The 14,726-nt window shown below is 37.5% G+C and overlaps 1 long non-coding RNA gene across 2 annotated transcripts; it reads right to left on the bottom strand.

The window, feature by feature from the left end:
• Positions 1-10,755: 10,755 nt before the first annotated feature.
• On the bottom strand, positions 10,756-14,504 carry LOC110850226. Of its 2 annotated transcripts, none has more exons than XR_004835052.1 (3): positions 14,082-14,504; positions 11,210-13,383; positions 10,756-11,088 (listed from the first exon to the last, which is right to left on the bottom strand). It is a non-coding gene; the product is annotated as an uncharacterized LOC110850226 (long non-coding RNA). The 2 variants fall into 2 exon arrangements; XR_002547955.2 differs by having other exon boundaries at positions 11,358-13,383.
• Between the last annotated feature and the right edge of the window lie 222 nt (positions 14,505-14,726).

Raw genomic sequence — 14,726 nt, 5'->3', positions numbered from 1 at the left:
AAAAAATTACATATTCTTGATCCCAGATAGTTGCCTTATCATATCTAATATCAAACACAACTTCTTTTATTTTTTCAATATTTTCGAAAATTTCCTGACAAGGGTAGGACTTTGAAAAAATCAAAATTTCAAAAAAGTTGAGTTTGATATTGGGTATGGTAAACCAACTATCTGGGATCAAAAATATGAAAATCCAAGAGCTTGAAAATCCAAGCAAAATTGGAGTTTTGGTGAATTTTGGAACCAAAACAGGGTATTTTTCGTGTTTTTCGCAACTTTGAGTGGGTGCAAATGGGGCCATGGACAACATATCCAACATATCCAAAGGGCATCAAGATCGGTGAATTTGTCGGTGAGGGGTTGTCCTCCTAAATCGAGATGTAGGTTGTATTTCAAAGCAGGATCTAAATTTAGATCCTGCTTTGAAATATGGTATCACTTAAGTGATACCAAGGTATTTGAAACTTGTAACACGCTCTAATACATGACCTTGTACAATGGAGGGTCTGATATTAGATGGCAACTTATCATGATCTTTACAAAACAACATAAATTTAGTTTTGGCAAAGTTGACATACATTTGGTTCTCGTGAAACCATGTACACATCTTGTCAAAACATGTCTCTAACTTAAACATTATGTCGTTGATGTCACTCCCATATGTACATATCACTATATCATCAGAATAAATTAAAAACAGTAAATCAATGACTTCGGCAATGTCGTTGAGGATTAAACAAAAAATCAGACTGCCTAAAATCGCACCTGTGTGTAGTTTGTAGTATTTTATACCATTCACAAAAATATATGATCTACCAGTAAGTGATTCATAAACTAGTCTAACAAGGTGTGGGTTTATATTAAATTTATGTAACAATTGACTAACAAGCAGGCCATGAGAGATACAAGTAATCGCGTCTTTTATATCTATGAAAATTGCACCAACTTTACCATTGTGATTGTCTAGTTTACAATAAACAAAGTTGGTAAATTCATACAGAGCAGTTTGGCAAGATCTATGCTTACGATAAGCATGTTGCTGGTCACAAAGGGTGACCTGAGCTAGTAGTCGATTGTATAAAAATCTCTCGAAAATTTTAGTATAGGATTTGAGAAGTACAATAGGTCTGAAGTTATTGGGAGATTTTCTACTCCTCTGCCCTTATATAAAGGTAACAGTGTTGAAACCTTAAACGGAGAAGTTACAGTATATTTGTAACAGATATTGCAAAATAACAGCCAAAGTTGGCAGGCAAAGGCGAGGTTGCAGTTTTTCATGACACTTATAGGTACCGTAAAGTTACCTCTACGATTCTTTTTTTACAGTATTCTCTTACAATTTGATATAACTTGTACACTTTGCAGATATAACGAAAGTCGTTATCAGTTACCGTGGGAGAACCTTGTATTAGATTTTAAGAAACGTAAATCTCACACTGAATTTTTATGGACTGACTGCTCATTACAAACTTGTGTTATTGAACAAAAGGCTGGAAATCGCATCACTGACGGGGTTGTCTCGCCGCCCTGCTTGACCTTGGACGAAATATTAGGTGCGTTAGCCTTCATGCTTCATAATATATTAAAATACTATGAAAAGATAAATTCGAAGAAAAATAAACTAAGATCTAAGGAGGAAAGCTTCACTAGTTGCAACCAACAGATTTCAATGCCCTTGGATATGTGGTAGTACCCCATGAGAGAACAAAACATATTGAACGGTTTAATGCCATGGCCCCATATGTGCCCGTCACACCCACTCAAAGGTGTGCCAAAGGCATGACTAGCCGCACTCAAATCTTCACCAAAAATCCAATTTTGCTCGGATTTTCAAAAAAGTTACATGTTCTTTATCCCAGATAGTTGCTTTATCATATCCAATAGCAATCTCAACTATTTTGAAATTTTCACTATTTTCGAAAATTTCGTGAGCAAGGGTTTGACTTGAAAAAATGCAAAATTTCAAAAAACTTGAGATTGCTATTGGATATGATTAAGCAACTATCTGGGATAAAGAACATGTAACTTTTTTGAAAATCCGAGCAAAATGGGATTTTTGGTGAAGATTTGAGTGCGGCTAGTCCAGCATTTTGCGCACCTTTGAGTGGGTGTGGCGGGTGCAAATGGGGCCATGGCATCAAACCGTTCAATATGTTCTATTCTCTCATGGGGTACTACCACATATCCAAAGGGCATCGAAATCTGTTGGTTGCAACTAGTGAAGCTTTCCTCCTTAGACGAATTTACCCATTCGGCTCGCTGGATGGGTAAATCCGTCCGAATAACGATGGGAATGGTCATCGAACTACATGGTGTGCCCCGTCGACTCCTCCACTGACCGTGTCCACTATTCACTTGCAATGTGCCCGAATTAATGCATTTTCTTGTATTTAATCATACTCCTTAAAGGGTGAAGAGTCATATAAATATCGGCGATGTTAAATTATGACAACGTTCGTAATTAAGATATAATACCGACAGTTTGATGGTACGGCTCTTTCTGATTAGCATCAGGAAAGTAAACCTATTTAATTTTACACGTATTACGTCACAGAGGATTATTTATGTAGCTGCGATTTATACAACTTTAATAATTGCCACATCTATACAAGGAAAACTCAGTGTGCCAATTTTTATATAGGTCATTAATGCTAAATCGTTTATTACCGAGTTTAGTGTACCAAGTTTCGATAAATAATCTTGATCATAAATAGTTTTGCTCGTTGCCGGTTTGTTGATTACGGTAGTCTCGAATTCTCGGAAATGGTGAAGCTAATCCGCAGAAATGCATATGTAGCTTTGCAAGCTTAACGCCTTACATATGCTAAAACGACATCATCATACTTTCTCAGTAACCATAAATGAGCAATAAAATCATATACTTACTTTCCTAAGCATAATTTGTCGATAAATCCATGTTGTAAATATCACTCTAAGAAATTTCAGTACTTAATTAACAGCGACAATACTATGTGACTATACTGGGTATTGATAGAGCCACGATTGGTTGAGCCACCACCCTGTCAAGTTAACACAACCATGGATTTACTAAATTTTACTAAGTATAGAATTAAAAAGTGTAACGTTATTTTTAAGAGTGTTAGTTTCTCACCAGGCGGAAGTATACACCACACCGAAATAATAACACCCCCGATCACCAGAGCAGGTATGCTTGTCGCCTGATTTCTTAGAGTGTGGCTTTATATCATAACGGAATAATTACGAATGTATTTCGGAAGAATTTAATTTGATTGAATGGATTAAGTCTCCAAGTGCTTAAACTCTCTGGATTAAATAATTTTCATATTTATCTTGTATTCCGGGTTAACTTGGCTAATATATAAACACGCTGGTGAGGATTTTTAGTCATTATTAAATTCTTGCTTAGCTGGGATAGAAGTTTGCAGAATGAATATTTTAGCTTTGTTCTTAGCAGCGGTGCAGCTTCTTCAGGGCGTGGCAGCCTCGCCAGGTAAATCAATTATAATAATTTAATTCAAAGTAATATTTTTTAAAAATTAAAAAGAATCATGCAAAAAACTTAATTCCCAAACTTCTACTAATTCCCACAGAAACCGTGCTCAGCCCAGATTTCCAGGTTCACGTTGTTAACGCGGATGAAAGTGGGAAGATCCATGTCAGTCAATGGGTCTCAGAAGGGAGCGACCCCGTGCAGGTAGTTGTGCAAAATTTTAAATTTTCAAACTAATCAGTTTACATATTTGTTTCACAGCATGTTAAGAATGCTAAATCAACGTTTGTAAAGTGAATGCCATGCAGTTTTTCCATATCTTAACTTATTGTATCTCATGACTAATTTCCCTTATTTTTAATCTCCAGACTAATTTAATTATGAACCATTCTCAAACTCCTATTTAAGTCAATGTATTGTAAACTCATTTCATAACTAATTCAATTATCCTATTATGTATGTCTCCATTTTACTTGAACTCTGATCACCTTGACCGGCCTCCTATAAAACCCAAATTATCATTATCATTCCTATCCACTCTTTTACCCAATGTCAACCAGTCACGGTCGGTCTGTTCTCCATCGGTCTCATCTGCCCCACAATTAATTTGTACACTATTTTTACTGACTAAATAAACCTCTAAATATATGGGCAAATAGTACCGATCCAAGTTTACACAAAATCATTGACACACACGATTCCCAGCTCCATCACAGCATGTGCAGAATTTGAGAGATGTTCAAATATCTGGTACGAAAAACGTGGATCAATTAAGCGACAGAGAAGTGGATTCTTGTAAAAATGTTAATCCCAATTTACCCCAGAATTTTATTCTCAATTTACCCCAGCGTTGTATTCTCAATTTATCCCAGCATTCTGTTCTCAATTTACCCCATACATTTATTCTGTTTTCAAAGTAGTGGTGCCTGATGGGAATGTATCCTCGCCCAGGATCTCGTCAAAGCTGGGATCAGGCCCGGCGATTATTGAGCTTGTTAAGGTCGTGGACAATTTTTGGCTAACATTATTACAATAGGGAGATTGCGACTTAAGGTACAAATGCCAATTTTTTTCAAAAATTTCAAATTCCATTTAATTCAATTCAATTTGAATTATTCAAATTAAATTCAAATTCAATTTTCAAAAAAGGTTGTGTGCAAGGTAGCGTTAAGGTAAAAAGTCCCTCTAAATTTAAATTCTGTCACATGTCACACTTAACACCAAAAAATTTAGTGATTATGTTAAAACCGAATGTTTCTGCCAAAAGAAGCCTTTTACCGTAGATAATAAAGGGGTCTTAAATAGAGTTAAGGTAAAGTATGTGTAATGTACTTCGGTAAACTCGCCATCTCCGGTATAATAATACCGCGCGGTGGGTACTTAAACCTTAATGAAAACGCAGACTTGGCGCCCAACACGACGACAACCCCAGCGCAGGTTGTTCCGCACCGAACGGTTTCATCATGAGTGACGGAAACGATCAATATCGCTATTTCTTCTCGGAATGTAGTGATCGATAGATTTCCAGCTTTGTTAAGTATGTATTTTATGTAACCTACACCCTCGAAAATTATGTGACCTTGTTGAAAAGTAAGCTAAATTGAGTAAATTATAATAAATCCTGCGCAACTTTGGCTTGATAAAGTTAGAGTAAGTGGAGTTAAGTGTACTCTGGGTTTAGTATAGTTAACTGAATTTAGGGTAACATTCTTTTTAAGAATATTCAATTCTTCTTGTTCTTAAATAGTTCCAACTCTGGCGCCTGTCTAAGAAGGATTGACGGCTATATAGACACCTACATGGATCGCGCCTTCGACTATCCAAAAGCCCCCAACATGTCCGCAGCCTATCATAACGATGCTGACACGTTTAATTGTAAACAGCTGAAATGCACACGAAGCGTCAGGCCAAACTTATTTTATCACACGGTCCACGACCTGTCTCTGGAAAACGTCGAATGTGGGGTGGGAACGGGGCGTTGTTTCCGCGGGAGGTGTCGTCCGGAAGGGAAACTTATCCGGAATGTGGCAGATAAGACGTGTATCGGAACGCCGGATCGATTTGGACATATGATTCAAGCCAAGATTATTGATTGTCCGTATTCCAACCGAAGAAATCCGCTTAATTCGATTGAGATCCGGGATGGGCCGGGGGTTGGCGAGAGAAGGTAATACCCAGGTAGCAAAGCTTTTTGGCATAGAGGATTTAGGGTTTGGCTGTCACCACGCAGTCACGCGTTCGATTCCACCGGCTGGGATATTTTTTGACGTTAAAGGATGATTTCCAATTTTAAATTTTCAAGGTTGGCGACGCCTTTTATCGCTGACGGAAACACGGAGAGTGGGGATCGCTGCATGTACACGGGCAGTTCAGATGGGGGCACAATGTGGACGGATCGATGCAGTAATGACAATCCGTGGCATGCCTGGGAATTTAGAAGTGTGGGAGGGGATAATTTCCTTCTCGTGCATAAAGTAACGGGGCGATGTGCAATTCCAGTCGGAGGAGTGGGATCCGCCATTAAAACGATCACTTGTGATGCGGGGAATCCGAGAATGATTTGGACTGTGACGAATGGTGTTTTATTTTGGGATTAGTTTCCCATTTGTAAAATATGGAGGCCACGTGGTGAACATAACAAATAAATTGACATTTTAAAATGGAGGTGTATGTGTGTAACAGACAAAATGAAATTATTCAGCGGCATTCTCAGTAATAAGTGGATGAGTTTATTTTCAAATTTTGCAGACATTTTGGAACATCAATGCTGCAATCCTTTTTATGAAGGCGTTTAAAATTACTTTTCATCTCGAGAAATCTTCATGTGTATGTAAAAATGTGTCTGCAGCGGTTCCCACTTAGAATCAAAGAACAGTTGAAATTTACTACTTTAAATGTAAGAATTATAATCGCGATATATGTATGTATAGTATATCGTGGTTGGTTTTGGTCGCCAAATTTTTCGCAAACAATATAAGTCTCATATTTTCTGTCGGACTCCAATAACTTTCAAAATTGGATACTTAAAAGTTCCTCAATTTTGCAATACAGTACAGATAGCCTTCATTAAGAAGTTTTAAACATATTCGAAACGACCTGAATTAGACAGTGGTATATAACTTCGAATTCGCAGAACCTATAGTCCTCTGTACGGCAACAATACTTACAAACAAGCCAAAACGATTTGTACAACAATCATTCTTAAAAAATATATATAAAGCTTCGGAATGTATTCCATTAGAATAATTGAAAGACTACGTATTTGCATTTGCATTTTGTATTTATTTCATAACTCTTCCAAGCCGAGGCTCATAGAGTTACATAATATAAGTAAATAATATAAATAAAATATTTAATATCTAAAAAATACTAATATTTTAAATGAGTTCTACATTAATAAGTTAGTTAAGTGAGTTTAAAAATTTTGCATACGAAGTGAATGACATAATATTAGTTGACTAATTAAATAATTAAATTCCATGTTTGGTTCGAAAATGATTAAAATATCTCTGAATAAACTGTACTTGTAAAACTAAATATGTATAAGTTTTTAGGCCATATTTCCCAATTCAATGTCGATTGGATTATTGTCTCGAATTCGGTTACACTTTACGCATTTAAAAAAGAAACTGCACATTAATCCTACGAAAGACTACGTATTCCATGTATTTACACACTACGACTAAATTAACTTAAGTACATACATTACGAACATTATAAATATTTCAGAGGGTAGAAATACTAAAGTAAGCCTGCCAAGCCCTCATTTTATATAAGCCTTAGCGTGCAGGAAAGGCTATCCTTTACTAAAGCCTAGTATACAGGTGGGATAAACGTACCGGATAAATGTCTGTAATTCGATGGTAAATTATTAATTCGTAACTTTTATCTGTTCATTTTTGTACAACATTATGTTTTAATAAAATAAACATGTAAAAGTTACCAATTTATAATTTACCATCGAATTACAAAAATTTATCAGGTACATTTATCCACCTGTACCCGCACCTTAAAGACGAAGCCTATCAACTTTCACCTATTATGCTTCTTGATTAAATATTTGGATGACTAAATCCTAATACAAGTATACCAAAGATGGGCGCAAATAAAAGGGTATGAAATCCATTAATTGTAGTAGCTTGCGTATGTACGTGACTTCCAAGAACACACTTAGCCAACTGGCATTAAATCATTACTGGTCAGATTATGTACATATATGATTCTACCTGTTCTATTTTGCAACAAAGAGCATTACCGTAATGTTTGGTAATGACAATCCTGCAAATCTGAAGCAATCTGTCCATCCAGTAGTAAGGTACTATATATGTACAGATTCAATACCACTATGGATGATACATGTATCTTCAAGATTGGTATCTGCAGGTGTTTCTCTACTTATATGTATGTGAATTGGTAAGACTACGAGGTGTCAGATTCCTACAATAGCGCATGCATATCGAAAATACGGTGCTTGGTTCTTGAGACCAAGATTGTATTATATTGTTGTTTAAGTATAGGTACATGTACAGACCGAGTTTTATTTATGTATAATTCAGATTCCAAAAAGTACGTACCACCACAAAAAATTAGTCCGATTTAACCCTTAAGGAGCATGATTAACTACAAGAAATTGCGTTAATTCGGGTACATTCAAGGTTTGTTGTGGTCATGCGGAATTCAGAAGTTTTGCCAAAGCTCGAAAAAACTGAAAAATCAAAAACTTAACATTGCGTTAATATGTAGGAAATGCCAAAATTTTCGACAAGAAAATATTCAAATTTAACATTTGGCATGTTTAGGGGAAATCCATCAAAACGACAAGATTTTACGCCGCGGAGAGAAAATTGTGAAAATCGCTTAACTTCCGGAAACGACAATTTGCTTCGTCCCGCGCATGATTACAATTTTTCAGGACGACTTTTGTCGTCCTCCTGAATCAAACCATTTCCAAGAAAACGACAATTGTCCTACATCCGAATTATATTATTTTGTGTTATCGCTTGATATTTCTAACAATAGCGTTCAACAGCTTATGTTGAGCGTATTACCAATCAGTGGCGGCTTAAGCTATCGCGGGGCCCCTAGTTGACTTTTTTTAGTGATGGACGCTATTTGAGATATGTATGTGCAGTTCATATGCTTATGAAATACATAGATTACTTAGATTTTATAGTACCTTTATTTCTCTGCAACTTTTAATACTACGTTAAACAAAAATATTTTTTAGATTTAATTAAATAACGAGATGTCTACCTTGCGACTGAAAGTTACTGAGGAATTAACGGATAATGAGGAGGTGTGGCATTACCTTAGATTTTTGATCGGACTAGTTTTACAATTGTTCAGGCACAAAACGTATTTTTATACCATATCGTTATGCCGTATTTGTGTGTTTACCAGAATGGGCGTTGTAGAACGCCCGACTAATCTCTACCCGAGAAAACGCGTCTACTTAATTAGACGCGTCTCGGTTGAAGATGATAAGTGCCCTTTCTAAAGTGAAAATAAGTCGCTATTTTGAAGGGAGATGAAAATAATACACTTTTAGAGAGTCGTATTGTTAACTGACAAACAAACTACAATTTTATTCAAACAATTTTACTGGCTAATTGTCAACCAAAAATTAATGTACTTTCTACTGCTAAATTTGAGCCGAGTACTCGGCCGAGCACCGAGCAAAGCTCAGCCAAAGATTAACCTGTGGTCATCAAGTAATTCAAACAAACTAGTGAAAACAAGTAGGACACCAGGCTTGCTATACCCAGATTTGTAATTTCAAAACTCAGAACAGAAAGCAAAAACCACCAAACTTTTAGTTTTCAAATAAAAACGTTCTTTTTTCCACAGCCAACTTACAAGGTAGAGGTTCGGGAATCCACCGATTCCGGATTTTTATTTTAAAGTTAAGAAATCCATGACTTATGCATGTTAGCCCTAGTTTCGAACCAGTAGTTATTTGTATCTATTTAAAAAGACGTGTCGAATAACGCATGTTACAAGAAAAATATCGAACGACCAAATTTGGCACAACATTATGGGCACCTTTGGTGCGTAAAATTGCATTGTATGAGTTCCGTTGCCGGAAGAAAGTGTTATCAAATTGAAAACAAAAATTGCGAAAATACTCGGCCGAGTGGAAGAAAATACTCGGCCGAGTTCGAGTAGTGAAAATACAGGCCGAGTCGGCCGAGTACTCGGCCAGGCCGAGTACTCGGTGCATCTCTAGTTATCTTGCGGGCGTTATCAGAGGGAGGTTATCTTGGGGTGGTTATCTTAGGGATGTTATCTGGGGGATGGTTATCTTAGGGAGGTTATCTGGGGATGGTTATCTTAGGGAGGTTATCTGGGGATGGTTATTTTAGGGAGGTTATCTTGGGGTAGTTATCTTAGGGATGTTATCTGGGGGATGGTTATCTTAGGGAGGTTATCTGGGGGATGGTTATCTTAGGGAGGTTATCTGGGGGATGGTTATCTTAGGGAGGTTATCTGGGGGATGGTTATCTTAGGGAGGTTATCTGGGGGATGGTTATCTTAGGGAGGTTATCTGGGGGATGGTTATCTTAGGGAGGTTATCTGGGGGATGGTTATCTTAGGGAGGTTATCTGGGGGATGGTTATTTTAGGGAGGTTATCTTGGGGTAGTTATCTTAGGGAGGTTATCTTGGGGTAGTTATCTTAGGGATGTTATCTGGGGGATGGTTATCTTAGGGTGGTTATCTGGGGGATGGTTATCTTAGGGAGGTTATCTGGGGGACGGTTATGTTAGGGAGGTTATCCTACGGAGATTATCTTGGTGTGGTAGCATGATGGCTGTTATCTAAGGGAGGTGATCTGAGGGCTGAGGCCGCCAGGCCGGGTGACCTTAGGTGGCTAGGCCGAGCCGAGCCGAGCCGAGCGGAGCCAGCCATTCAATTTTGAATTTGACATTCAATTTGATCTTCGACGCTCCGGTGACCGGGTGGGGGAGGCTAAAGGTCACACATGTCGAATACACGTCAGACGCGTCAATTCTAACTGATTTTTAACGCTGAGCACGAATTTGATACTCAATTTGACCTTGGGCGCTCCGGTGACCGTGTGGGGGAGGCTAATAATGTCTTAAAGGTCCCACAGGGTTAGAATGTCATCATGTCTAGCTTTTTTAAATATTTTCCACTTTCACGTCCGTTACAAATTTCTTGGACTTACGTCTACAACAGAGAGTTTCAGCTAATGATACAATGAAGTCAAAAAAATAAATAAATAAAGATTTAAATAAGTCCCGCCTGACGGGAGACAGGCTTGTACGCTAGTGGTTTATAAATAGCTTTTTTTATTTCTCTGATACAATTTGTACAGTACATCAGCAGGGAATTGTCATCTGTTCAAAGTCTTATTCTGTAAGCATTCTGTATAACTTGGAGGCGGACAAGTTTCGTCCGCAATATCTGGAGATTTGACGGTATCACGATACATGGCGGAATCGTAATTTGGGGCCAGATCGTTTTGCACTATGCAAATTTGTGTGGAACTGATTACGACGACATGATCCCTTGGAAGTGGAGAATCAACGATGATGTGGGTGGAATCAGGTCCGATTTTCGTTTGATTCGTTCCGCAGTTAATGCTACATATCCACTGCAAATCAAAATACCCAATGTTTGAAGCTGCCATAAGATATTTAATACAAAAACTCTTACAAATTATGCTACCCTTCAGAAGAGTGGAGACACTCTAAAATCTGAATAAAGTAAATTACCAAAAAATCGAGAGGAAACTTTCCACTTTAACTGGTTAACGTTACTCTGGATTTAGTACAGTTTGTTTAATTCAGAATTCGGGCTGGAGTTACTTTTGAAGGGGTAACATTATTTTTAAGAGTGTACAATTGCAAGAAGAAACCTCACCTTAACGTAAATTAGTAAAGCTATAACAAGAATTAATCCAACCCCAGAAATTGCTATAATGGCGAAATTCATTATAAATAAAATAAATTTGTACGCTGCACTTGAACTTCGCTTGTAGCAATGATATGGATGCAATGATGAGAATATTATTATTTGGAACGCTATAAGTGCTACAACTTCATCGGTATAACCATGTCATATGTTGATGTGATACATTATTGTATCGCCGTTTATTCTTTTATCAGTACCTGAACCCAACATGTTAAATTGATATAAGTGATTGAGATATCATGCACACCATACTTTTACTCATTTAGATGGTACGTATACATGCAGTATTCCACCGATAGCGGGGTGAAGCGTCATAGCAATAAAACGTTTGCATAAATATGCAAGTATTTATGGACAGCAGAACTAACAATGCGATGGTGTGAAGTGCAACTATCGGATTTGGCTGAAATTTTGGAATTATGTAGGCCAAGTCAATCCAACGCACGTTTCTTGAGGCAGTTTGTGTGATGGTTGGGATTTCTCAAAAGAGTTCAAAGTTGGAAAAACTTTGGTTGGTTGCATTGACTTGGACAACTCAATTTTAAAATTTCAGCCAAATCCGAGAGTTGCACTTCACACCATCGCATTGTAAGTAAAGACGTAGTTTATTAAGTAGCGCAAGCTACTTTATGCGATCGGTTAGTTAGTCCGTCCATCTGTCTGTCTGTCCGTCAACACTATAACTCGAGAACGCATCAAGATAATCGAAATCGGTTTGCGGCATCATACACATGACCCCAGGGGGAGGATTCGGAAAACTTTTGGACCACACCCTCTCGGCGCCAGGGGGTGTGGTCGCAGTGTGATCGGGGCAAAATGAGATTTATAGCGCAAATTAATCTATGGATGAAATCCAGTTAAATTACGTGTATCTGAGTTGTGCCATACCCCCTCGGCGCCAGGGGTGTGGTCGCATGGTCACAATTTGGGCAAAACATGTTTTTCGGTGTTGTCGACATGTCGAAATATGGCGACTAAGGTCACGGCCCAGCATTCTCAGCATTTTTGCGCTACTTATGTATCGTGCTTTGCCGCACTTTATTATAGGGTGAAACCCTATAATGGGAATGCTCTGTTCGTCTGTCCGTCCGTCCGTCTGTTCCCTCTCTAACTACTGAACGGATTTTAAAAGTGCGCACAAGTTCGAAGATGGGCGTTGCAGGTCGTAAGGTCACGGCGATATGGGGACGACGCCGTGTCGAATAGGTGTCGAATTTTTTGTTTCCACGTTCTTAGACATATTTTGGGACGAGGATTTCAAAAATCGACATTATTTTGACTGACGATGACCGTGTGACCGTGTAGACGTCAAAAAATGTCGAAATTTGTCTAATTGCGTCGTTTCGATCGTTCTAAACGTATTTTGGGGCGGGGATTTCAAAAATCGAAATGATTTCGACGTACGATGACCCCGTTACCGTATAGACGGGTCCACGACTTGGTTTCATCCTATTGCTACATTTCGTTTGCAACGGTTTATTACTCATTTTACTTACTTCTTATTTTCCTGGATTGATTATGTATGACACATCGTAAGAGGATGCAATTAGCAATATGTATAACGAGGTGAGGGTACCTCCCCTCCGACAAGCTTATAGGCGACCCTTCCGTGGGTCACTAAAGTCGTCAGTGCGTGACCAAAATTCGAACATATCCTCGATCTACACCTCATGTATTAGCCTACTCGTAAATTCATTTATTCACATACAGGTTTTTGTCACAGTACTTCAGCCAACGCTACATATTTGGTTCCTTCTATTTAGATTTACACTACTAAAGATAATGTTACCCCTCTGAAAAGTAAATGCAGTCGGAATTATGAGCTAAACATGACCGAATCGTAATTTGGGACGAGATCGTTCTGCACTATGCAAATTTCTAAGGGCCTGGCAGGATCCCGTGGAAGTGGAGCATCAATTGTGGAATCACGTCCCGTTTCCTTTTGACATGTTCTGCAGTTAGTGCCACGGAACAACTGAAAATCGACATATTTGATGTTTCAATTTGGATAGTATTGTAGTAATTAATGACAAAAGTAATTAATTAGATTATTAATTCTAAAAAAGTCTATTGATCTATTCTATTCCCGACTGCTGCTTGTGTCCTGGTTATCCACAATTTTTTTAGAATTTGTTAGGGCCTTAGGCGTATGTATGATTCGCCCATATTTCCGTGTAAGGCGTATATTTGGCGGCCTGGCGTGGCGTCAAACTTAAAAATTTGCATTTTCTACAAATTTCAAACCTTAATAACTTTTTCAGTTTCCAGATAATTTTCCAAATTTTGGGCTTAAAATGACCACAAAGGCTGAGCTCTTAAGAAACAAAAAAAATTGCGGTTCAAGTTTTTCAGAAATTTTTTCGACGAATGCCTAAGAAAATTCCAAAGTTTTGCAAAAAATTAATGACCAATCACAAAATAATCTTTACATTATATAACAGACGCACCTTAATATTTTTCTTTAATAATTATATGTACATTTACCCACATGATTAGATATGTGAGTATGTAATTAAGAAACGTAGTTAATTTGTAATTTAATATTTAATTAGTGTAATTAACTGATTAATTACTTGATCTCGTCGAGTCGAAATAAGTAACCAGCAATTAATCAGATACCCAAATAATTAAGGAACACAGGGACACAATATAAAAACAAAACGGAAACCTCACCTTAATGTAAATTATCAAAGCAACAATATTAATTAGTACACAGCCAGAAATTATTAAAATTGCGAGATTCATTCTAAATTTTAATTAAAAATAAATTTAATTTGAATTTGAATTTATTTAATTTACTTTTATGAATTGTTGCCCTGCACTTGAATGTCGTGTGTAGCAATGATCAGATGAGAGTATTAGAGACCATAAAAATTGGCATGTACAATATACGAAGTAACACTGCATGGGTTATGTTAACACATGATGTGATATAAACCATTTGGTAATAATGTAGATAAGTTACATCAATCATTTTTGTCTGCATGGACGACTAGGCCATTGGGCAGAATATTTCGTATGCGTGAAGTGAAGATTACACGGGATAAGAGAAATCCTAAATAATTCGTGGAAAGGATTTTGACACGTTGGTCTTCATATCTTCTCACTTTATGATTCCGTATATCTTTTTGTCGCATGAGTAGGGTAAATGTATCAGTATATTTTATTACTCCGTGTGCTGTTTGTTCCACTGGACGAATCTGACACACTCTAAGAAAACTAGTATTAACTGATTACTTACCGGAATGCGCTCAACTGACGTGGAAATAACGAGCAGTGCTGTCATATAAGTTATAGTAATGAAAAATTTACCACTGA

This window comes from Folsomia candida, unplaced genomic scaffold (genome assembly GCF_002217175.1).
Source record: "Folsomia candida strain VU population unplaced genomic scaffold, ASM221717v1 Fcan01_Sc005, whole genome shotgun sequence".
NCBI lineage: Eukaryota > Metazoa > Arthropoda > Collembola > Entomobryomorpha > Isotomidae > Folsomia > Folsomia candida.
The sequence above is the reverse complement of the archived record's forward strand: the minus strand, read 5'-3'. Positions and strand labels throughout refer to the sequence as shown.